The sequence below is a fragment of the Heterocephalus glaber genome, unplaced genomic scaffold (assembly GCF_053883595.1).
Source record: "Heterocephalus glaber isolate CG9 unplaced genomic scaffold, H.glaber_assembly_v1.0 deba00001429, whole genome shotgun sequence".
NCBI lineage: Eukaryota > Metazoa > Chordata > Mammalia > Rodentia > Bathyergidae > Heterocephalus > Heterocephalus glaber.
The window spans coordinates 4,470,608-4,496,094 of record NW_028258294.1 but is presented as its reverse complement, the minus strand read 5'-3'; the positions used below and the strand labels follow the sequence as shown (position 1 = coordinate 4,496,094).

Here is a 25,487-nt window from a genome sequence, read left to right as displayed (position 1 = left end):
GTTTAAGTATATAATTTCATTTTGATTTCCACTGACTTATAGCCTAAAGATAAGAAATACATCCTACTGAGTATAAATACGTTTTTATAATCTATTCTAGGAACTACTGAAAATGATAGGTGAAATGGCCTTACCAGAGACAAGAGGTCTATGTATCAAGTATGAAAGAAACAGAAAACCTAGTAAGACAGCTACCCCCCAAATACCCCATATTAACATGGTTTCTAACAAGAATTCTGCATACTTTTAAAATGTACACATTCATTGGGCCAGGGATTTAGCTCAGTGGTGCCTCCACCTGCCTCACAAGTGCAAGGTCCTGAGTTCAATCCCTAGTATCAAAAAACAAAAAAATGTATACATTCACAATGTACTTAAAACTACTCTAAAAAATAATTTTAAAAAAGAAATCTTTTAAGATTTTTCTATAAACACTGATCCCAAAACCTAAAAGTAACTTCATCAAAAGAAATTATACATACATCCCATTTATTAACATTATTGTAAAAGTTCCAAATATAAACTCTAATCAGAATTTTTAAAAATTTTGTATCATGTTTGTAATGGTTTGTTATGGTTTTAAAATATATACTAAAAAAATCTTTACACTCTTTCCAAAGGTAGAACCTAATTCTCCCCGCTTCACTGTTAACTGTACTTAATGAATCACTTAAAATAGCAGAATATAGCAGTGTGATTTCCATTCTTAGACATGAAAAACAAAGGTTTTCGTCATTGCTGACATGTTATAAAGACATTCAACCAAATCTGTGGAGAGGTCAACATGGTAAGGAGGTGAAGCCTTCTAAGACCAGCCAAAATATACAGTCTTCTAAGTGAACAGCTACATAAATAGCTATTTTGGAAGCAAATCCTCCAAAACCAATCAAGCTGCTATTGCAGCTTTCACCAACATCTTAACTGCAACCTCATTAGAGACTTCGTCAGCCTCCTTAGCAAAGCCTCTCCCAAATTCCTCACCTTCAGAAATGGCTAGGTGATAAAAGTTTATGACTCTAAATCAATACATTCAGGGATAATTTGTAATGTAGTAGATGACTACTACAGTGACCAAGTAGAGTTTTTTACAGGTAATTTAGTATTATGAAAACTATTAATATAGTCCATTATATCAAGAGTGCTTAAAATAAAAATCACATGACCATCTCTATACATTCAAAGAAGACATTTGGTAACAATTACCAACAATTTGTTTTAAAAGGCAGTACATTAATTAACAGAAACTTGCTTATTTTCTCCCTCTCTCAATCTCTCTCTCTCTCTCTCTCTCTCTCTCACACACACACACACACACACACACACACACACACACACACACACTTCCCTTAACCAAACTCCAGCATCTTAATAACACTGAAGGCTTTTCTGCTAATATCAACAACAAAGCAAGACAAACACTATATTTCTATTTCAATTTAGCTTTGCCTTGCAGGTATTAGTCACAGCAACTAGACAAAAGAAAACACAAAGAAGAAAGAGTAATTTAAAAAGGAGGTAAAGTATCTCTACTTGCAGGATAGATAGATAGATATATATATATATATATATATATATATATATATAAAAGAATTTAAAAACTGCTAGAGAGGGAGGGAGGGTGACATGGCTAAGAGAAGGGGAGAGAAGGAGAGGGGAAAAAAAGAGGGGGGAAGGAAAGAAGGATGGGAAGAGGGGGAGGGAGGAAGGGAGGGGAAAAAGGAGACAGAGACAGCGAGAATGAGAATTTAACAGGAACAGACTGTGAAGTCCACAAAAATCAATATGCTTCATCTAAAATAAAACCCAGGTAAATGAAAGAATTTATGATCCTTTTATGTCGATTTATGATAGCATAAAATAACAAATACTAGGGTAAACTTAGATATGTCTGACACCTACATGAAGAAAACAATGAAACATTCCTGAAAGACAATAAAGATATAAGTAAGCAGCCAAGCTTTACCCAATAACAAGCATCATCTGATTTGACCATGTTCAAAAAGACAGTAATTCAACTTTAAGCAAATCCTTATAAAGAATATTGAAGATTTCTGGAGTTGAAAACAGAAATAGAAAATATGAATCCTGCCCTGGAGAGTTTATTATCTATCACCTTAGCTTAAAACAAACAAAAGAACCTTCAAATAAGATTAAAAATGTTTAAAATGAAATGAAAATTAATCTAAGGTATAAGTTTTGAAAATGTGCTATAATGAGCTCATTTCTTCATAAATCAATAATCTTCTAAAACCTCAAACAATATAAAAATCTGAATGCTAGCACAAGTGACATCTTTTGGATGTTTAAACATAAATGTAACAATCAATGCACATTTCAACATAAAAAGCAAATAATGAAGTAACAAAGAAATCCTTGAAAACACCAAGGAACTTTACCCTTGTTACCCATTTCTTTAGCAGAATCAATAACTACAACCTATATTCTCAGTAAATTTTCAAAGACAGAACAGAGGAATAATTCAGGAAACCTAAAAAGCAGTTTGAAATTTAAAAAAAAAAAAGGGGAAAAATAGTACAACTTTCCAACCAATTAAAAAGTCCAAGGATAGAAATACCAGTATTGATAAATTATGAAAAAAAGAACATTAATACATGACAGGATATAAACTAGTCCTAATTTGGTGGAAGGCAATTTGGCTGTATCAACTGATTTCTTAATTATACACACCCTTTGACCTAGCAACTGTTCCTCCAGAAATCTACTCCATGTAAGAATATATAAAAGTAATGAGAAAAAAATGAAGAATTAAGATATATCATGTACAGGTACAAATTCCCTATGATGAATGTTATTATATATATATATATATAAAACATATCAATAAAATTAATTTTTAAAAAGAATATAGAAAAGTACCTCAGTATATGCATAAAAATATTCATCTGAACATTATTAGAGAAATTAAAAAACTGAAACCTGAATGTTCAATGAGAATAAGGAATAAATTATGACAAATCTATACTATAAAATACAACAGTTATAAATATAATAATACAGTAGAATATAAAGAATGAGTTGAAGTTGGGCTTGATGAATCATGCCCATAATCCCAACTAGTGAGGAGGCTGAGACACAAGGATCCTAAATTTGAGGTTAGCTTGGTCAACTTAGCTAGACAAAACAGCTCAATGGCAGAGCACTTGTCTAGCATGCCTGAGGCCCTGGGTTCAACTACTGGAACTGAAAAAAAAAATTAGATTGACAAATGTACCAACTGGAAAGATGTTCCTGATCAATTTAACGTGAAAAGACAATATGAACACTGTGTATGATCTCAATTTTATTATTAAAATAGCATTTTATACATGTCATTTTTCTATGCATATATAAATATATGCATATATGTGAGGCTGAATACAAGACAGCCAAAAAGAACACAGCATCAAAGTGTTAACAGTGAATGGTTAACGCTGAGGGCAACGATGGAAGAGAATGAATAGAGGGGACATTTATTTTTTACCTTATACATTTCTACATATTTTGAAACTTTATCAAACTTTTATAATTTTTAATTACCTATTAGAAACATTGAACGATAAAGATAAGAGGAGGAGGATTAAAACAAAACAAAATGCAGAATGCTAGGCCATAAGTTTTTTTATATCTGCATTTAAATCAGATTAATTCAATTAACCAAAAAACTTCATGACTTAATCTTTTTTTATAAAGGCCTCCATATGTGATTAAAGGTGAGGAATATACACAAAATGATGACTATATAAATTTCACTGGTTCCCTTTCTACAAAATTAAAGAAACACCCTAACACCCTGGAGTGATCCACTGAATTTCACCATCACAACAAAAAGAGGTTTGTGAAGATGTTGTATCTCACTCCTTGCTCAACTCTAAATTTGTTACTGAGAATTGTGGATAAATAACTTTGTATTTAGTGAAATATTCTGCAGCATAAATACAATGCACTCTTACTAAACAAAGGGATAAAGACAAAACTAACAGTTTCAGACTGTAACAAGAGTCTAAGGTTTAACTATGAATGACTGGTAAATAAACAGCTCCTGGCCACACATAATGGTTTACTAGATGAACAAATGGTAGAGGAATCTGATTTCATTTCCGTTAATTAAAAAAAAAAAAAGAAATTGTTAAAACAGCTAGACATTCTGGTTCTGGCAGTTACACTTCTTTATAATTGTACAGCTGGTTAAAAAACACTTCAATCTTTGAAATCTACAGCTGCAAAACATCATCAAAAGATTTTCAATAGTCAAAATATAAGCATAAAGCAAGTCAAAATGGAATTACAAGGACATGCAAGTGCATACAGACACACACGTATAAAGCATGTTTCAGGTCATTTTACCACAGTCATTATAACAAACCACAATTCTGACAGGGCTCAAAGAGAATGTGGTTTAAGGACCCATGGTGATTAAGGTCAAAATCTTCAAGATCCCCAAAGCTCAGAGGAGGGTTACACTGAGTTCAACAGGATCTGTTAGAATTGGCAGTTAGTGTTCCAACACAACAATAATACTTTATGACAGGCAGTGACTATTTCTCCAGTCCCTGTTTTCACCTCATGTGAACACACTAATCAGAATCTAGCCTGAGGTATTTTAGTCAACTAAGTATCTATATTTTACATGTCTGGCCCCGCTATCCTATTGCTTTTTACCTGAGAGACATTTTATGAGGTATCACTACATATGTTATAACACATTACAAGATAACTCTAAGTGGGAGATAAATTGTAACAGCTTTATTAATGAATTCTTAACTTTGTTCAATATAAGCTCTTCATGAAACACAAGCCATGCACTAATATTTCTAAATATTTAAAATCTAAAAGCTCAAAACAGTTGGAGAACCCAGTAGGATAAAATATTCTTAGCTAATTATGTAAGCATTTGGTCAAACTGTAAATTTGGCTAAACCCCATTTAATCATACATTATGAATTCAAAGTATCCACAATATTAATCACACATCAGTAATTATGTCTTCTATTACATCATATTGAAACATTATTTTATCCTTAATTTTCTCCGCTCTTGTTTTATGAAATAAATTTTTGCTCACTCCTTTATCAATTTTAAATCAAAGTCACATATCACTGAATGAAAAATACTGGGCCATAAATCACGTGACTAAAATTACTGAATTTCAAAAAGCTTCACAAACAAAAAAAATAATTTTTATAAATCCCTGTCTTTATAAAATAGAAATAATTTTATAAATATATATAGGAGACTACTTGAGTATTGCAATGCTAATAATCTTTCAAATCTTCCACAAGAAAACTTAGATCATCTAAAGATAAACTTTATTATAAGAAGAAGAGATTTCTGAAGGAAAAAACTAAGCCCCAGACTGCTAACTTCAATTAGCAAATAAATCTTTAAAAATCATTGACTCACATATTCTACACAGACAAAACTGTAAATCAAAACTTAATTCTTGAGGAAGGGGCTACTTTTAAACAATGAAACATTTGTAAGTTAAAAATCCTTTTGCAAGATAATCAGAGCTCTTTGGAGAAATGATTGATTTTCTCGGGCCAGGAAGTATGAAAAGTGAACCTAGAAAATTATATTTTATAGAAATACTAGCAGATTTATATCAAAAGAATTCAGAAGTCAAGTTTTTGAGGCTTCTATTAGCCAAAGAAAGGACAATTTGACCACCAAGGATAACTACAATGCATTAAATTGAAGCACATAAACAGTTTAAATCTATGACGTTGAGGAAGGGGTACTACTGGGGCATGAATCCTGAGTCTTCACACTGAACTATATCCCCTGCTCTGTCTTGTTTTGAGACAAGGTATCCCTAATTTGACCAGGCTGGTCTCAAACTTGCAATCTTCCTGGCTAATCCTCCCAAATTGCTAGGATTACAGGTGTGCACCCCCACACCTTACTTCATAGTAATTCATTATTTTAAATACTGGCAAGTAAAAGGACAAAAATTAAGTCTTTATCTGCCTTTACAATATGCAAGACAATCGTAACAATTACGCAATGAAGTTCTCCCACATCAAAAGAAAAATGAAAGAAAATTTCCATTACACAAGTCTAAAAATATAAGCAATGACATGCAACGGTTATGAATGACTGCTAACAAGGCATTCATTCACATGAAGCAAACTAGATATTATGTAACTCTTGATGGAAGTAAACACATATGATGTATTTCTGGGAAGGAAAAAAAAACAACTAAATTTAATCAAACCTCTACATCTCACTGATTTGCAGAAAATACAAAGAACAGAGGATAATCACAGGGATCAGCAAAAACCAAACGGGAATTTTATAGTCTGGTTTCTTTGAAAAATAAATTTCTAGGAAACTAAAGAGATGGATGGAGGGGGAACCAATCAACTAAAACAAATTTAAAGTATAGTAATCAAATGGAATACAGGGTCCTTACTTAGATTCTGATTGTAACAAACTATAAAAAGAGAGAAAGGTGACTAAGCAAATATGAACACTGCATAAATACATAGTGGTATTATTAAGGAAATGAGCTTTTTGTCTAGTTTGGTTTGGTTTTTGGTGTTTTTCTGTTGGTGGTGTTATTTGGGGGTTTTTTGTTTGTTTGTTTTAGTACCAGTGATCAAACAAACCCAGGCACAAATACATGCTAAGCATATGCTCTACCACTAAGATGAGCTTTCCCCAGCCAAAGAAAAGATTTTGTGAGGTAAATGACATTGTGTTTGTATTTTAAAAAGAAGTCTTTATCTTTTAATGATAACACACTGAATGATGTTATGAGTGATATAACATCTGAAACTTGCTTCAAAATTATTGAGGATACGCAGCAGGAAAGTAGGTAGGGATATGGATAAAAAGACAGGTAATCAGTAATTATTAAAGCTGGATGATGGCTACAATTTGGATCATTGTCCTCTTTTGTATAAGTTTGATATTTTTCATTAAAAATTTTTAATTGAAAAATCATTTTGTAATTAATAAAGGGCACCTAAATTTTTATTTAATAAAGAGGATGTTTGCATTCTGAGTTTTCATAGAGATAAATTGGTGTGTTAATACTGCCATCTTGAGTGCTCACTTCGGCAGCACACATACTAAAATACTGCCATCTTGAGTATATTAAAATATTACAAATCAATACTTATAACAGTGTTTAACAACATCAACATTGTAGACAATGGGCTAGAAGCTATAGGTATTGATAAAGTAATAAATACAGAATAAAGACAATAACTTTATGATAGGTACAGCCCATTATGTAACACATTTTTAAGTGACCGCAGGCATCTAATTAACACTTATGAAATATACCACACAATTTATTATTTCTAATAGGGGTTTTAAAAATATATTTAGCACTAAAAACTCCTTCATTTAATATATGGACTGAACAATAATGCTCTAAAAGTTTCTATCCATTGATTTTGCTTTTAAAGACCTAGAATAATCAGATCCTTCCTTCAATGAAATTCTCACTCAAAACCCATTCTCTCAGACAAAATTATAGGATAATTCCTCACTACCCATGTTCCACAGAGCAACATTAAAAGCCATACTCTATTTAATTAAAATTTTTATTGAATAAAAAATAATTAATTCAATTATCCAGGTGTCAAACAGAAAGTCTATCCAAAATCAATTGTCAATGTAAAACATCTATGTGATATTCATGCAAACATTCCTTAATTTTTCTGACAATTCTAGGTATGAGACAATTCACAAATAAATACCAAAGAAAAGGTTTCAATTTCTCATGAATAATTTTCAAAAAACAAAGTAACTGTGACTCATTAAAACTTAACTCACTAACCTCTTGAAAGTTTTGAACAAGTCTTAATATAGCATATAGAAAACAGATCCATTCACAAGTTTCAATATTAACATATATATTTCCTAAGAAATCAATTTATAAAACAGTTTACATTTGTGAAGTTTTTTCAACTGTTATGGCTTTTAAAAATATTTTTAGAAATTAAAAACATTAAGATCTAAATTATACTTGTTTTTTCAACTTTATTATAGAATGTAGAGAAAACAAAAATTTTGATGATTGCTGACTTATCACATGTGAAAAAAATCATTTAGACAACTACAATTCAGATGCAATACAGCTTTTAGCTTCAATCAATAGTTTTGTCATTGCCACTTCTCAATCTCAACTCTGTAGATTTATGTTCTATAAGGATTAATACCAATAAATCTGAAAAGGGTAAAACTTTTAATGAGATAAAAGAAAAATCCCATCAAATAATATGGTAAGACCAAATACTAATTCACTAATATTCTATTTAAAAGTAAGCTATTTCTCAAGAGAAAAATCACATTTAAAATATTTAATAGTAAATACTCAAAAGAAAAAAAGAAACACAAATGAAATACTCAACTTTCTCAAAGTGAGATCTATGAAACTGGGGGCCCTATCTTATTTATCATTACATTCACCTGCATCTGAACTAGTTTAAAAACATACTTTTCTGAAAAAGAAAGTATCTCCCAAGGAAATATGATTTTCCTGAATTACCAACAAGTAGTCAATGTCAGACACCCCATAATATTAACACTAAAATTAGCTGTTTTCATAATCAAATATGATAAAAGAGTGGGAACAGAAGTATCTGTCATAACCTAAGGTGATGCAGACTTAAGGAGACAAATTTCTGCTTACAAATGCATAATTCTCACCATCTAAAACCCATAGCACCCTGGGTTAAGATGTTGCTCCTTAAATCATTTTATTATAACAAGTATATACAAGTACTACAGTTTCTATTCAATAACCTACAATATATGTAAGAGTCATTACAAAAATAAGAAATAATAATTAAAAACACAAACAAGAGAGCACTTTGGTTTTTCTCTTGATTTACACAAATTTTTCAAATGGCATGTAGGACAAATAATATGTACTATTCAGACCTATTATTAATAGAAAATAAAAATCATTTAAACACGTAAACTTACTAAGCAAATTTGCACAAAAAGATAATAAAGACTTCTTTTTAAATGATACATAGCATTATATAGGAAATATATGGTCTTGAATTTTTATTTTTGGCAAGTGCTTCCCAAGTACATTCTTACATTTTATGAAGAATAATAAGGCTTGCAGCACATATTTCAAAAATATCCCAGCTTGATTCGAAAGGAAATAGAACACTGTAGAATCACATAAAAATATAGAATCAGTGACATGCACCTGCAGTCCCAGCTCCTGGAGAAGTTTAGATGAGAGAATTGCTTAAGTCCAGGAGTTCAAGGGAAACCTGGGCAATATATCAAGATCTTGTATTAAAAAAGAGAGATAGGTAGGAAATAGAGAGTACAATGATTCATTTCTCCCAAAAGACACTGGAGAACTAGTCTTCCTAATTGTGCTCCTTACATCTTTACATCCCAGGAAAAATTATACAAATTTTTGAATTTGAATGAAATTTGAATTATGAATGAAATCAGGAGGGAGGGAGAGAGGGGTAGAAAGAGTCAGGGGAGAGGGGAGGGAGGGAGGAAGCAAGCATACATTTTGAAGTTCCTGAGCTTTATGAATCTGAAAATGTATATCTTTCACCAAAATTGGAATTTAGCAACCAGTATTTCTTCAAATATTTTTTTCTGCACTGATCATTTTGTCTTCTTCTTTGGGTCTCAAGTTGGACCTTTTCTATTAGCCCATAGATTCCTAGGCTATGATCACTTCATTCAGTCCTTTCTTCTCTGTTTATTTTATACGACTCCTATTTATATTTCTTCAGACTCTTTCAACCTCATTAATCTCTACTCTAATATTGAATTTATCTTGTAAATTTTTAGTTATTTTAATATTTACTATTAATGTTTGAATAATTTAAAGTTTCTATTATAAAATTTCAATGTGGTTCTTTTTATACATTCTGTTTCTTTTCTGAGGATTTCCAGTAATTTTTCAAGTGTTACTCCTCACCTAATGGTGCAGAGGTGCAACTGCTGCTGTAAGAACCCTCCTTATCTTATAATTTAACATCTAGGTCATCTCAAGGATGACATTTTTTGTTTGGCAATCCTAGGGAAGATACCCAGTTCAGCCTTTTTTTTGTTTTTGTTTTTGAATTTTGAGACAGGGTCCCACAGCGGCTAAGTTGCCTAAGATGAGCACAAACCTGTGATCATCCTGCTTCAGTTTCCCAGGGTGCTGGGATTACAAATGTGTACTACCACACCAAACTTGGTTTTGTTAATGATGCTGTAGCTATTGTTGCAGGAACAACTCTCTGTTAGGTTCAAACTACACCTGCAAACCTACCTTCCATAAGCTATGGTTTCAATGCCAGCTCATTTTCCCAAGTCTTTTCAGAGCTACCCAGTCTTTCCTCATCTGTGTCACCTAAAGGCCAATCTCGGATGACAGTTTTCAAATGCTTTATTATTTCTTTGAATAATTTCAACATGTGCTTAGCTCATGGAACAGTCTGGTACTTTATATATAGACAGGCCATCTTTTTCTACCTCCTTCCATTCTGTGATTTCTTCCATACTCTTCATCTCCCAAGCCCTTTTCACAATTTTCTGGTTGCAATACTGCCATTTTTTTTTTTATCTTCATCCTATCATATGTTTCTTGCAACTATACCTGCCAAAGAGGTGAAGTGACAAGAAAATTTTTTTAAAAGATCAAAAAATAACAGATCTTCTCTTCATGTTCTTTGAACTATAGGAATCCCTTTATTCAGTTTCTCTGATCAAAGAAAAGATTATCTTTCAGAGTTTTGGATTTCTGAACTGCAACCACCACCACTTCAGGACAGCCTCATGATCAGAGTTTCTCTGGGGCCCCACTAGAAGAGTGAAACAAAAACCAAATCAGAAACAGTGATCGTCCACATCATCTTCTTTATGCACAGGCCATTCTTTCCAGTCCTCTGACCATAAACAGAAAAAGAGGATTTCTCTTGGAGATTTTTCTCCCTGGATCCATTGTGCAGACAAAGAATGGGGAACGCCCTGGAGTCCAAACTGGGAGATAAAGGCAGGCTTCAGGCTGGGGATTGCCAATAGGAAACTCTACAGTATCAGTTGCACCTCCAGTTTTGATCTCCCTCCTAATCCTCTTACTATTATGTACTCTTCAGGGACCTCAAATAGTTGCTTTTTGTAGTCTGTTTAGGACTTCTAGTTGTAATCTATGGGAGACATGGATAAACCCTGATTTATCTTAACAGAATCAAAGCCACAAAAATTCCAGAAATGAAACCTGATATTTATGGCCAATAGATTTTTGAGAAGGGTGCCAAAGGAATTCAATGGGCAATGGGCAGATTTTCAACAAATGCCACTGAGAAACAAAAAACAAAAAACAAAACAAATGCTGTTTGGTACAACTGAATATCCATATGCAAATAAAAATGATGATGATAACAAACTTGGACTTTTGTCTCACTCATTCAAAATTAATCTCAAAATGTATCATATAAAATGAAATGAAAACCAAATACTATAAAACTTTTAGAAGAAAACATAGGATTGAAAACTGTAAATTTGGACTAAGCAAAAATTTCTTGGATAAGATATCAAAAATACAGACCATGAAAAAATTATAGAGAACTTTCACCAAAATTTAGAACATTTTCTCTTAAAAAAATATGATTCAGCAAATGGATAAATAGGCCATAAACTGAGGGAAAATACTTTTAAATTCTGTATCTAATTTTTAAAATGGATCTTAAAAATAAAGAGATACCTCCTACAACTCAAGACAGTGAACCTATTTAAAAAATGAATTAAATTTAATAGACATTTCACAAAACATTTGCAAATGACAAGCTCAACGAAAAAAGGCAAAACATCACTGGTCACTAGGAAAATGCAAATTATAACCACAATTAGATACCACTATTCTTTCTAGAATGGTAATAATAAAAATGTCTAATAATACCAAATGTTAGCAAGAACACTGACAACCTTGACTCCTCATATATTTCAAATGGGAACATAAAATGGTACAGCAACTTTTTTTCCATAAAAGTTATTTATATGACCTAGCAATTCTACTCTTAGATATCAAGCTAAGAGAAATAAAAACATCAACATAAAGATTTCTATGCAAATGATTATAGCAGCATTTTTCATAATACCTGAAAACTGGATACAATACAAATATCCATTAACTGCTTAATGAATAAACAAAATGTTGTCCTTATAATGGAATAATGGAGTACTATTTTGTTGTGAAAAGGAAAAACTGATACAAATGGATCACAAAAACATTTGCTAAGGAAGTATATCTGACAAAAAAGGTTTAAATTACTTGCTGAACTCACAATAATGTTATATACAAATTCTTTTGTTAACGTTTGTACAAAGAAATATTCTCTATACATCCAAAGACCTAAATTTTAAAACAGAACCTGTATTTTCCAATGCATACAACCACATTAAGCTAAATAACCAATATATAAAAATTTAAGTTTACTAAACATTTGCTATAAGAGAAACTGCCCTTAAACAATGCAGAAAAAATTACTTTCCTGGCCTAAAACTCTTATTAGGACCAAAAAAAACTGATGCTTAAAAACCCTTCCAATTTTTGACAAATAAAGCTTACATTGTTCCATAGTTAGACAGATACTGTCCAGATATTGTTTGACTTATTTAAGGGCAAAACTGTAGTATATTTATTTTTATATTTAAATCAAAAGCAGAGTTATTATTATGAAGCAAATAAGGGTATTTCGAAGATAAAGCCAGGCACAGTGGCTGACAATACTGTACTCCCAGCCACTTTGAAGGCTGTCAGGTGAATTACTTAAACTTGGCAGTTTGAAGGTAGCCAGTGCAACATAGCAACGCTCCATCTCAAAAACGATAGTAATAAAAAAAAAATAATTAACTCAGTATAGAAAGTAACACACAGAGTTGGTACAGACAAGACCACCAAACTTAAACATTGTGATCTGAAATTTTTAAAAATCTCACTTTGGTACTTGACTTTCTCATCACCAAAGTTTGCTAAATAAACAGTTCATGAAAAGTATGTAAAAAATGTTACACCATATAACAGGATGAGCTATTTAAAGCAGATTTAATGACAAACATAAAATGTTCCTGCAAGAATAAAATATAATTTCTCAAGTTCGATGTTATATGGTAATTCTTGCATGAACTGTAAGTTTCTTAGCTGGAGCGTAAAAATTTTAAATATTTTAAGCACCTGCCAAAATATAACATTTTGATTCACAAAATTGGGAGACTAAAAAAAATATTCCTTAGACCAATTTCTATACCATCTAAATTAACAGCTTTCAGAAATAGTTTTTTCATGAGCAAGACAGAAATCTCTTTTAACCTCCTTGAAGCCTATTTTGAAGGGATGACCAGTGGCTTCGGTTATCTCAAACTTTCTGTTCTATGATCAAAACTTATTTCTTCCCACTACATTATTAGAGATAGGTCTGGAACTTCTTTGCATATATTTTGCATGTTATAAATACTCCCTACCCCTTAACATTTCTCCTTCCTTTCACTCAAGATCCTTTTTCATACTTTATTCTTTTCTCCTCTAGATGCTATTTATTTCCCTCATATGTTTTTGCTTACAGCTTTATAGGAGCTGCTGCTTCAAAGCATTATGCCCTTGTGGACTAAATTCTAATAATTGTATAGCTCATCAAAAAAGATCCAACACAATTGAGAAATTATCCTCAAAAGAAAATAGACTTTAAAAAGTAATTTGGGAACACAGAATGCTCAGCACTGTTTTTATTTTTTTCCTTTCCTTAGGTGATATGGCATTATGGGAGAAAACTAATCAAGATCATATTTCAATGTCAATGGACATAGATAAGGAAGCTTGATGTTTTCTTCCTATTAAAATACAATAAACTTAATGAATAAAAAATCATTTAAAATCATCTAAAGTAATAAACAAATCAAAGATCTTGCTGTAGAAGTGACCATCAAATTTTCTTATCAGGACTCATAGACTGCACTTCTGGGAGGTCAATGTTTCACCAATCTCATTTTGACTTTTGCACAGCTAAGACTTGCAATTATTAGAAGAATTAAGTTTCATCATGTTGTAACTTTACCCTGGTTTGCTAACAGGATTACTGTGTTTGTTTTTACTTGTCAGTTTTTTCCTATTATTGTCCTTCCTATAAGATATTTATTGTATGTAAAGAAACAGAAACACAATCAGGAGAATCTGAGTAGGACACAGCAAATATTTAAAGGGACATATAGCCCATATTTTTTGTTTTGTTTTGTTTTTTTGGTTCCAGGGATCGAACTTGGGTCCTTGCGCTTGCACAGCAGGCGGCGAAACCACTGAGCTAAATCCCCGGCCTAGCCCATGTATTATATTACTAAGATACTGGCAAAGGTAGTATATGCCAATCTAAATATCATGACTGACACAAGAAGGAAATAATAATTCAAAAGTATCAAGAATATTACAATGAACAGTGTAAAAAGATAATGCATAATGTACATTATGCAAATATCAACTTACACACTGTTATAAATAGCCAAAAGACCTCCATTCATTCTCCCTAACATAGAAAATACATATAATAAAATTAAATATAATTTTCACATAATTTCAACAATTATGAAAATTGTTGCGAATGTTAATAACCAAGTAATGCTTATTAAGAGGAAATGTTAAATAAGTAAATTTCATATTCATCAAATATTTCTTAAGTCATGAAAAACTGTGATATCATAAATACTTACCATTGTTTCATAAACTTTATGATTGTAAAATAACACAGCACTAGTAGTTATACAGTACTTAGAAATATAAACCTATAGAGTTTTTTTGGGGTGATACAGAAATACATTTTATTATCAAGCTTTTTGAGAATATTTACAAAAAGTGGCATGTAACAAAAAATATAAAAACATACTGAACAGTGTCATTATAGATGACTTTGTACATTATCAAATGTTTCTAGCGAACAATTATTTCTTATACAAACACAATTTGACTTCAAGACATTTTCTTATCTGGAGTAATTACTCAACTCCAAATTATCTTACAGTGCCTTTACAAAATTAAAAAAAAAATTTCTTAGGCATTCAACAAAAAGTGCAACTAATTTCATGGCTTGTAAAGTTTGATTATATAAGTATAGCAAATGAACATAATTCCAGTTAATTTTCACCATATGCAGTGAAACTAGAGTAGGTTGCCTAGTGTCTCAAAACTACTCCATTTTTGTGCATGTTGATAAAGACTTTGGAGGAATTTGGAGAAGTCATCGTCCATCACAGGGAAAATCCATTTATAAAAAGGATTCTCAAAATTAATTTGGTTAAATCTTTGCAACTGCTATGTGAAGACAAATTGAAATTGTGCAGTGTCTCCTAGAGATATAGATCTATAATGTAGCATAATGGCCATAAGGGTTCATACTAACTGTGAACTTTGACAACAAATCTCCTGTCCCTCAATTTCCTTATCTCTAAGATTCATAATGTATTTCCAAAGTGACTACTGTGAGGATAAATTAAAACATATTAAAGAACTTAGAACAGAAGGATTGGGTAATATATTATTCTCTTAAGGATATTTTTAGTCGTAGATGAATAGCTTCAAAGATCTCTGAAGGCCTTCTTAGTCTATTCACATATAAGAACATACTTTTCCTTTGCTCTCCCAAATTCAGTGGACAAATGAACACTTCTATACTTTTACTATTATTAAATACTATTACTAAATATATTCATACATATCTAATCTCTATGACCACACTTTCAGGAAAGTGGAGGCAAGAATTATGATCTTCATTTCATATATCGAGAAACTAAAGAGTCACATCTGCTCAGGTCAACAGAGCTAATCTGACTCTACATTTTTTCTTTTACTTATAGTAGAGTAGGAAAAAACAAAAACAAACAGGTTCATACTGATTACTGAGGAATAAACAAACAAAAGGCCACTATACTTCTTGTAAGTGGATGGTCCTAGATCTTAAAGATTAAGCATCCCTAATGTGAAAATCTGAAAACACCACCACTTTCAAAAAAGTTTTGGATTTTCGAGCATTTCAGTTACAGATATATGTAAATATTCCAAAATCTAAAAAACACTGAAATCTGAAACACTTCTGGTCCCAAGCACTTCATACAAGGGATATTCAACCTGTATTAGTAAATATTTTTAAAATAGTTCAATGCTGGAGCTGATATGTAAAAAGTTCTTAATCACTGTTTAGTTTGGTATATTGATTATATAGTTCAACTCTTATAAGTTGTTTCATGTCTATCTCTAATCCACTCCCCTAGACTGCTTAAAATTAAATAATTTACAAACATTCCAGAAATCTTGTGGCTAGATACTTGTAGAATTTCTGAAAGTGGAATTTCCTTATAATACTTTAATCCAGATTCATTCTGAAATAATGTTACATATTTGCTGTCAAGTCTCCAATAATGCCTCCTTCTCAGATTATCTCTGCTGGTGTAATGGACCACCCATCCTTCCTTCACCATTGTGTTGCTCTTCCTCTTTGTATGCTTGACAGACTATACAACCCTAATTAGTGGAATGTTATTGTATGTTGATGGACTGATGGTTTTAACAGCTTCTTCATCTCTTCCACATCGGGAACAGATGGATCCAGGAAGAATATTTTATCTTCTGGAGGAGATGGCTCTTCTGTGTCATGTAAACTACGACTACCGTCAGTGTTCATGTCATTATTATCAATGTTCACTGGTATATCTGTATCTGTTGCCATATTGGAAGGTTCTCCATTGAAAATAACCTCCCCAAGGCAGTCTCTTGGTACTTTTGATGCACAGCGTTTATGGTAATTGAATTTGCAATCTTTGCACTGCATTCCTTGGTGAAAAAGACCTTTCAGTAGCTGCTTGCAGTACTGACATATTGTGGGATGGACATAAGAGTGAACAGCAAACATGTGTGCAACTTTTACTCTGCACATTACCATCTTTTCCATCCAGATTGGGCAACCACTCCAAGATGGAATTCTCTTGCTTGGTTCTTGGTGGATATGTGACTCTTCACTGAGCAGGGGTACGCATTCAGGCTGGAGAGGTCTTGGAACTGAGAGGCCAGGTCCTGGTAGATACATTTGACAGAAGTCTCTTTCTTATTCTGCTAGTAATGTGGAATCTTGAAGGCACATCTTTTATGATAATTTAGTCAAAAGCCTTCACATTTTAGCCCCTGACGTACCAATCCCCAAGAGAACAACTTCTACTAGCTCTCCTTCATGTATTTCATCTGCTGAGGTAATCAGCTGCAAAATATTTTCAGAGTTCATGTCATGGCGAAAGAGAGGAATTTTGTCATACATGCCAAAGAATCCACACTCTGGAAACTTTTGATAAACACTGGAACACACAAGATCCTTGACAGCAGATAAAGACAGTTCTTGGGCTTCAATGGTAACACTCTCCCCTGAGAGGCCAATCTGCAGTAGAAATGAAACTGTGTGCACAGAGCCTCTGGAGTTGGTGAGACATGGTGCACTGCAGCTGCCATTAGAGAGTCGGACAGAGAATCTGGTTTTAGGACTTGAACACGGAGAAGGAGTTGCAAGCACAGCAGGACTTGTTCCAGGTAATACAGACTTCTGGGCTGATGGAAGGGAATTATTTGCAGACATCTGCCTTTCTTTAATCTTTAAAAATAGCTGTCAATTCTTTGTAAATGGTTCTGAAGAGGTTTTCAGAATTAAAGCAGCACAAAAATGACTGCACTTTTGGATTTAGATGAAAGCTTATTTCCTGCATTAAGCCATTCATGCCAAAGATTACAAATTCTGTCACTGTGCTTTGAATGAACAAAAGGTCCTACTTCTCTTAATGAGTCCCATCAAAAAAGAGTCTTGTCCATCCTGCTCTGGATCTTGGAGCTGCTCAATTTGAAAGTTGTATTTGTTTTGCTCAAGTATACTAAACTTCATTAGTATAAAGAATTTTCCTTTTAGAAGTGGGAAGAGTCTTTATCTCTAAAGAAGGATAGATCTGCAGGGCCCCATGCAGGCACATACACAAACCTAGCATTTCCAATAAATATGCCAACAGTCGAGGGGGATGGGAGCAGAGAGAAAATCATAAGAGCGAGGAGGGGAGTCAGCTTGCAGTGGTGAAAGCAGAAAGTACGGCGTGAAAAAGCACTGGTGGGCAGGTTGGCCTTGAAAAGCACTCTGCTGTTTGGTGGAGATGGGCCACTGAGGAACAGTGCAAGCCAGGACAACAAGAATACCAATAAAAGCCCGACCTCATAGGGCAGAGAAGGTGACCCGGTCCCAGCACCTGGAAGGAAGCACCACCGCCACCATCCCAAGCTCCTAAGGCAGAGAAGGTGAGCCGGTCCCAGCACCAAGAAGGAAGCTCCCCCACAGCCATCCTAAGCTCCTAGGGCAGAGAATGAGCCACGCAGGCACCAGAAGCAACACCCCCCCACGTGGAAATGAGAAGACACGGAAACAAGTCTCAAAAACAGACTTCCGGATCACCTACAGCAACCCCAAAGGGAAACGAGATGGAACAATCTGATACTCAACCACCTGGACTCTCTGAACTGGCAACAAAAGAGGATCTGGGAAAAATGAAATCAGAAATAATTACTCAGATAACAGCAAAGATTGTGCTCATGGTGCAAGACATGATTAATAAATCTAGAGAGGACACATAAAAAAAATAGAGGATCTGAGGAACATGATGGAATCCAAACATAGGAAACAAATGGAATCCATAAAACAGATACAAACAGATTTCCAGGAGATTAAAAACTCCATCAAAAGTCTGCAAAGCAGAATGAACCAATGTGAGGATAGAATTTCAGATATAGAAGAAAAGATTGCAATTAGTGAGCAGGAAAAGAAAAATTGCTTTAAAATTGTAAAGGAACACGAGAAATCAATCCAGCAGCTGCTAGACGATGCAAAGAAGAATAACATAAGACTGATTGGAGTCAATGAAGAAACAGGAGAGAGTGCAGATGACATTAAAAAAACTGTTCACAGAAGTGATGGCAGAAAACTTCCCAAGCAGGGGAAAAGAATTTGACATACAGATAAGTGAGGCATATAGGTATGCAACTAGCCTTGATCAAAAAAAATCTGCACATAGGCATACAATAGTTAGGATTCCAGAAATCCAACAGAAGAACAAAATTCTACAAGCAGTGAGAGAAAAGAAACAAATCACATACAAAGAAAAGCCTATCAGAATCATAGCAGACTTCTCAATGCAAACCCTCAAAGCAAGAAGAGCTTGGAGTGATGTATTTCATGCCCTAAAGGAAAACAGACTCCAACCCAGATTGATGTACCCTGCAAAACTATCTTTCAAAATTGATGGAGAAATAAGATACTTTCATGATAAAGAGCACCTCAGCAACTTCATGAATATCAAACCAGCACTCCAAAAAATTTTAGACAATACCCTAGGAAAAGACAATGAGGATCACAACCCCAGGAAACCCAGCAGAATGAATCCATTGGGCGTGACAAATTAAACGCAAAGGGCGAGAATCCAACAAAAAGAAAAAGTCATGACAAGGCTTTTAAAACTTTTAACTTCATCTCCCTAATGAGTGTATAAGTCAATCTTGTTATTGTACTGATTAGTATTTTTCTGATTCTAGAGTTGCACACCTTTCCTTGTGCTATGCTGGCTATTTATCATCTTCCTTTGTCTACTTTTAATTGGGTTGTCTATTAATGAGCCGTAAGAGTTCTTTATATATTCTGGTCATAGGTTATTTGCATTGGAAATATGCTCTGTTTAAGGACTGCTTTTCATTTTAATGATGTCATTTAAAGTTCTAAATTTTGATGGAATCTCATTTATCAATTTTTTTCTTTTATACATCATGTCTTTTGTATCCTAGGTAGGTCTTGCCTACCCTGAATTCATAAACATTTTCCCTTATAATTTCTTCTTAAAGTTTTATACTTTTAGGCTTTCATATTTAGGTTCATAGACCCCTTCGAGTTATTTTCATATATGGAAATAAAGGGTTGACGTTAATTTTTTACATATGGATACCAGGTGTTCCAGTGCTGTTTGCTGAAAACACTATCTTTTCTTCTGCTCTTGAATTGAGTTTATATTCTATAAAATGTTAATGTTTAATAATCTTTCAAAACTCAGTGGGCCATATATGTGTGGTTCTATTTCTAGATTCTCTGTTTTATTCCAATGATCAATATGTCTTTCCTTACACTAACACTGCCTTCATTACTGTAGCTTTAGAAGAAGTCTTAAAATTAGGTACTAAACGTCTTCCAACACTGTTTGTTTTTTTTAAACTTTTCTAGGTCCTTTGTACTCCTACATAACTTTTAAATTTCAATATCCAATTCTTCATTTATAGCAAGCATACATAGACCTGAATTTTTATATATACCTTGTGTTTTCTAATCCTGCTAAATTCAAATACAAGTTCTAGGGGCTCCTAGAGATATCTTAGTATTTTCTCTGTAGATGATCATTTCATCTACATATAAAGATTTTGCTTCTACCTTGCCAATCCTATCCTAATTGTGTCATTTTATTGCCAGACTATTTTGGTGAGGCCTAGGTTTCAAAGTTTAATGGACAGATAAAGAGTAAGCATATCTGCCCTTGTTCCCCATCTTAAGGAGAAAGCGTTGTATCTTCTTCATTCATATAAGGCGTTCTCGCTGGAAGTATGGAGTATATGTCTTTAATCTGTTGAGAAGGTTCTGTTCTACTTCTAGTCTCTTGATAGTTTTTATCATGAACAGCTGTGGAATTTAGTCCAATACTTTTTCTCCAACTAGTGACAGGATCATGTGGCTTTTTCCTTTCCTCTGTTAAAATGATGACTTTTGGGGGTGGATCGTCCAATGCTAAACCAACACTGCCATCCCTATAACAAAACCACTTTCTACATCCTGCCAGATCTGACTTCTAATAGTTCGTTTTGTTATACAAATTTCTATCTATGTTCATACTTTTTTCTTCTATTACCTTTATCCAGTTTTAGGATTAGCACAATGTTGAGTTCCTAAAATGAGGGGAGAAGTGTTCCTTCTTTTTTCTGCTTTAATTGTTTGATATAATTTATCAGTTAAAGTGTTTATGCTGTTGTCATATAGGTAGGTTTTCAAGCTAGGAATATACTTTCTTTGATAGGTGCTATTCAAATTTTATATTTCCTCCAGAGTTAGTTTCATTAATTTGTCTTCCAAGGTACTTCTTATAAGTTGTCAAATTTATTTCAAAAAAGATTTTTGTAATATGCTTTCTATATCCTTATAAATTCTGTAAAAATCTGTGGTAATGTCTCCTAGATCTTGATATTGTAATTTTAAAAATGTATAATTGGGGCTGGGAATTTAGCTCAGTGGTTCCGGCGCCTGCCTCGAAAGCACAAGGTCCTGAGTTCGATCCCTGGTACCAAAACAGGAAAAAAAAATGTATAATTGATATTGTGTAACAGGAAGAAAAGGTCTAAAGGAGCAGGGAAAGTGGGAGGGGTAGGGGAAAGGAAAACAGGGAAAAGAAAAAATATGAGAAAAGGAAAAAAATGGAAACAAAGTCTTTTCAAATAGGGAAGGGTGAGGGGGTGAAGGGAGGGCAAGGGAAGGGGAGGAAAAAAAAGAGTTGTCTTAGGACCAAAATCATGGATCTGCAAAGGATTTCACATCATTGAGTTATCTTCATGAGAATAATGATTGACATTGCTTTTTACTAGTATCTTCATCTATTTTCTTTTAAGTCTGTTCTTGTCTCTCACTCTTCACTTCAGAAAACAAAGTTCTTTTTCTCTCAAGGTAAAATCTTCCCAGGTGAAAAACAGTACTTGGGCGAATAGTATTCTTCTGGGTACATATAGCACATTTTCTTTATCCATTCATGTAATGCATACCACTTTGGTTGTTTCCATTTTTCGGCTATTGTGAATGATGCTGCAAAGAATATAGAGTGCAGATGTCTCTTTAAAAGAGGGATTTCATTTCCTTTAGATCATTCCCTTTGGATACATACCCAGGAGTGAGATTGCTAGATCACATGATAGTTGTATTTTTGATTTTTTGGGAACTTCCACAATGTTTTCCATAATGGCTATTTACCATTTCCACTGATATTAGGCAAGGGTTCTCTTTTCTCCACATCCTTAACATACTTGTTATCATCTGTCTTTGTGAAAACAGACATTGTTACTACAGTGGGTGATAAGTCACTGTGCTTTTGATCTCCATACCTTATAGTAGCAATTCTAAGCATTTTTTTTCATGACATTGCTGGTCATTTCTGGGACTTTTGTTAAATAACTCTTTAGGTCTAATACCCATTTATTAATCAAGTTTTATACTTTCCTTATTTACTACTAAATGTTGGCATTCCTTATATATTCTGGATATATAGTTTACAAATATTTTTATCTATGCTGTAGACTGTCTCTTCACTGTGATGATCATTTCCTTTGTTGTGAAGGAGTAGTTAAGTGTGACGTAATCCCACTTTTCTATTTTTGCTTTTGTTTCCTGTGCTTTTGGAGTCTTATACAAAAAGAATTCCTGTCCATTCCAATGTCCTGAAACTTTTCTCCTATGTTTTATGCTAGTTGTTTCAGGTCCTACATTTTAGTTCTTAATCCATGTTAAGTTTTGTAAATACCAAGGAGATAGAAGTCTACCTTCATTTTTCTGCATATGTGTGTCCAATTATCCAGGAATATTTATTGAAAATATTTTCCTTTCTCCACTGTATGTCTTTAGTATTCTTATAAAAAATATCAGTTGGCTATGGACATAAGGGCTTTTATCTAGGTTCTATATTCTTTTCCATTAATCTGTATGTCAATTTTTGCGTTTATACCATGCTGTTTTGATGATTATGGCTTTGCAGTATTTTTAAGTTTCAGTAGTGTCAAGTCTCCTGCTTTGTTCTGTCCACTAAAAATTACTTTGATTATTCAGGCATTTTTGCAGTTCCATCCAAATTTTATGATTTTCTAATTTACTGAAAAAAATGTTGTTGATATTTTGATAGTAATTACATTGAAACCATACATTACTTTGGCTAGTAACAATCAGTTACAATGTTGATTCTTCCAAATGATGGAGAGATGTCTATTTTTCTATGTCCTTTTTAATTTCTTCCACAAATGTTTTGTACAGAGACTTTTGTGGTATATGTGGAGCATGAAACATCAATTTGATTGGATTTGGGACTCACCCTAGAGATTGGAAGGGCACATTTCTAGGACTGTTTGGGTTAGTCATGGAGGTATGCATCTATATAGCATATTTTGATACAAATATCAAAGACTGATATTTGTAATTTGAATATACCGATCTTTATTCCTCCCACCTGAAATTATTATGACATGATCTATTAATCTCTACTTAACAAAATATTTTTCAGTACAGTTAGCACAGTACAAATCTAAGGACAAACTCCTTATACTACTCTCCTCCCTTGGCATATCAGAAATTTACCAAAGGTGATGTCAGTTTCTCTTTTAAATAATATATTAAATTATACATTTTTCTAATGTCCTACTCCCACATAGATTCTCCACTATTTCTCTGATGCTAAAACAGAGTTTAAATTCAGCACATGTCAAGTGGAATCTGAATGCTAGTTAGTTCCAGACTCAAACTAAATACATTCACTTACTCCTAGATTATTCTTGCTCAGTTAATATACTGATGCTATTTTTTCGACCACCAAAAAATATGATCCTCTGAAGGCAATAATCATTTCACCTATTTCTATAGAACTTAGCCCACCATCCCCAAACTCTATGCCATCTGAGTGTGTGTGTAAACCTATACAACTTGTGTGTGTATTCAAGTCTCAACTTTATACTTCCCAAAGTCAAATTATTAAAGTTAAAACTAATTAACGGCCTATTTACAAATGCTCATTACACGTCATCCTACTCTTCCTAAACTGTGAAATATTTTATCAACCCTAAAATATCATAGACATATAGGAAATCTCCCAATTTAAGAGGTGCTGATATAAAAAACAGCAGATGATGAGTATGAGTACCACTGATTTAGATGACACATTCCACTTTCAGAGTTCTTAGAATATGGGGGATGGTGTTAGTTATTTTAGAAACTGAAGGTAAGAGAATACTTAAACACTTTGCCCACTGTAAATATAGTAACTGTTAACTAGGTTGAACACATAGAGAAGCACCAAATAAGTAGGAAAGAAATGGATCAAAAGTCTGTACATTAAACATTTCCTCCCCATTAAGGAAAATAAGGACTTATACAATATTAATGATAAGTTCAAATGATTCTACATATCAAGCTGTGCTACATGTTTCCCCAACCTTCTGATAACAGAAGATAATGTTCAAAACTTCATTGTACCCATGAATATATAGTAATTCATAAGACCTGAAATTCATTTTCAGACCTTCAAGGCAGATAAATATTTCTGACCTTATTATTGGTAAAATTTTCTTTCCTCAACATAGCACAACATGCTTCAATTTGTTGAAAATACTAAAGAATCAACTTTACAGAAGAAACATATGTTTAAAATTGTAACAGTAATTTGCCAATATAAAATTAAATATTTAATGGTGTATTACTTTTTAAATGCCAGCACATATGTGTATTTAAAAGAGCAAATATTATAAACCAATCAAATATACAAACATACAGTAATACACTTCCACTTCACTCCTTAGACAGTCAAAATATTAAGGTTACTGAATTACAAATTTTGCATTAAGTAACAACTTAATTTCAGAATAGTAAGTAGCAAATCGTTTATTCTAAAGTATTTGTTAGTAGAATAGAAAAAAAGAACATAGCACCATAACATTACATTCAACCTCAAACTAAATACATTATGTTTTAGTGAAGGAATAAATTTAAAAAAGGACAGAATGCTACTCAGGCCAGTACTAACATTGAACTGCAAAGGTGATAGTTTTTTAAAGAACATACAAGAGCATTTAAAAAGTAAAACCACAGAATCTACATCTTAACACTGCCTCGATACAAAGCAAACAAAATTCTCTCCCTATCTCTAAAATTGGAAAAATTAGTATTTCACATGATTTTATCATAAGAAATAAATATTAATTCTGTACAAAAAAAAAAGAAAGAAATAAGTTACCGGGGGCTGAACCCAAGTCCTTCACAATGAGGTATAATGCCCTACTTTCCTTTTAATTTTCAGACAGGATCTCACAAAGCTATTAAGTTACCTTGGCTGAGCTTGAACATGGAATCCTTTAGACTCCCAGAGTAATGAGGTTGCACACATGTGCCACCACGCTTGACTTACAGGACTTGTTATTAATAAATTTGATTTTCTCTTAACAGTAAAAACAATTGGTAATCACAAAGATTAAGAGATTCAGCAAGTTACTTTCAATCAAAGATTTGGTTACATAAACTATGAACTAAAATAGATTTGTACATTAGGTACATTTCATCTTATTTGCACCAAGTATTTCTCTATCACACAAAGCACCATACAATTCTGAACATTTTACACTTTTAAAATTGCAAATGACTCATCAGCAACGGATAATTACATCAAAATATTCA

At 33.0% G+C, this 25,487-nt stretch overlaps 1 protein-coding gene and 1 pseudogene across 4 annotated transcripts in view; both read right to left on the bottom strand.

The window, feature by feature from the left end:
• Positions 1–25,487, bottom strand: part of Tmem135 (transmembrane protein 135) — a 246,159-nt gene that overhangs the window by 118,274 nt on the left and 102,398 nt on the right. The window lies entirely within an intron of this gene.
• Positions 1–25,487, bottom strand: part of LOC147827850 (serine/threonine-protein kinase D3 pseudogene) — a 62,015-nt pseudogene extending 36,528 nt beyond the window's left edge. Inside the window, exon 1 of the transcript XR_015451596.1 lies at positions 1–25,487. This exon is cut by the window's left edge and continues 18,112 nt beyond it. The product of XR_015451596.1 is annotated as a serine/threonine-protein kinase D3 pseudogene (transcript).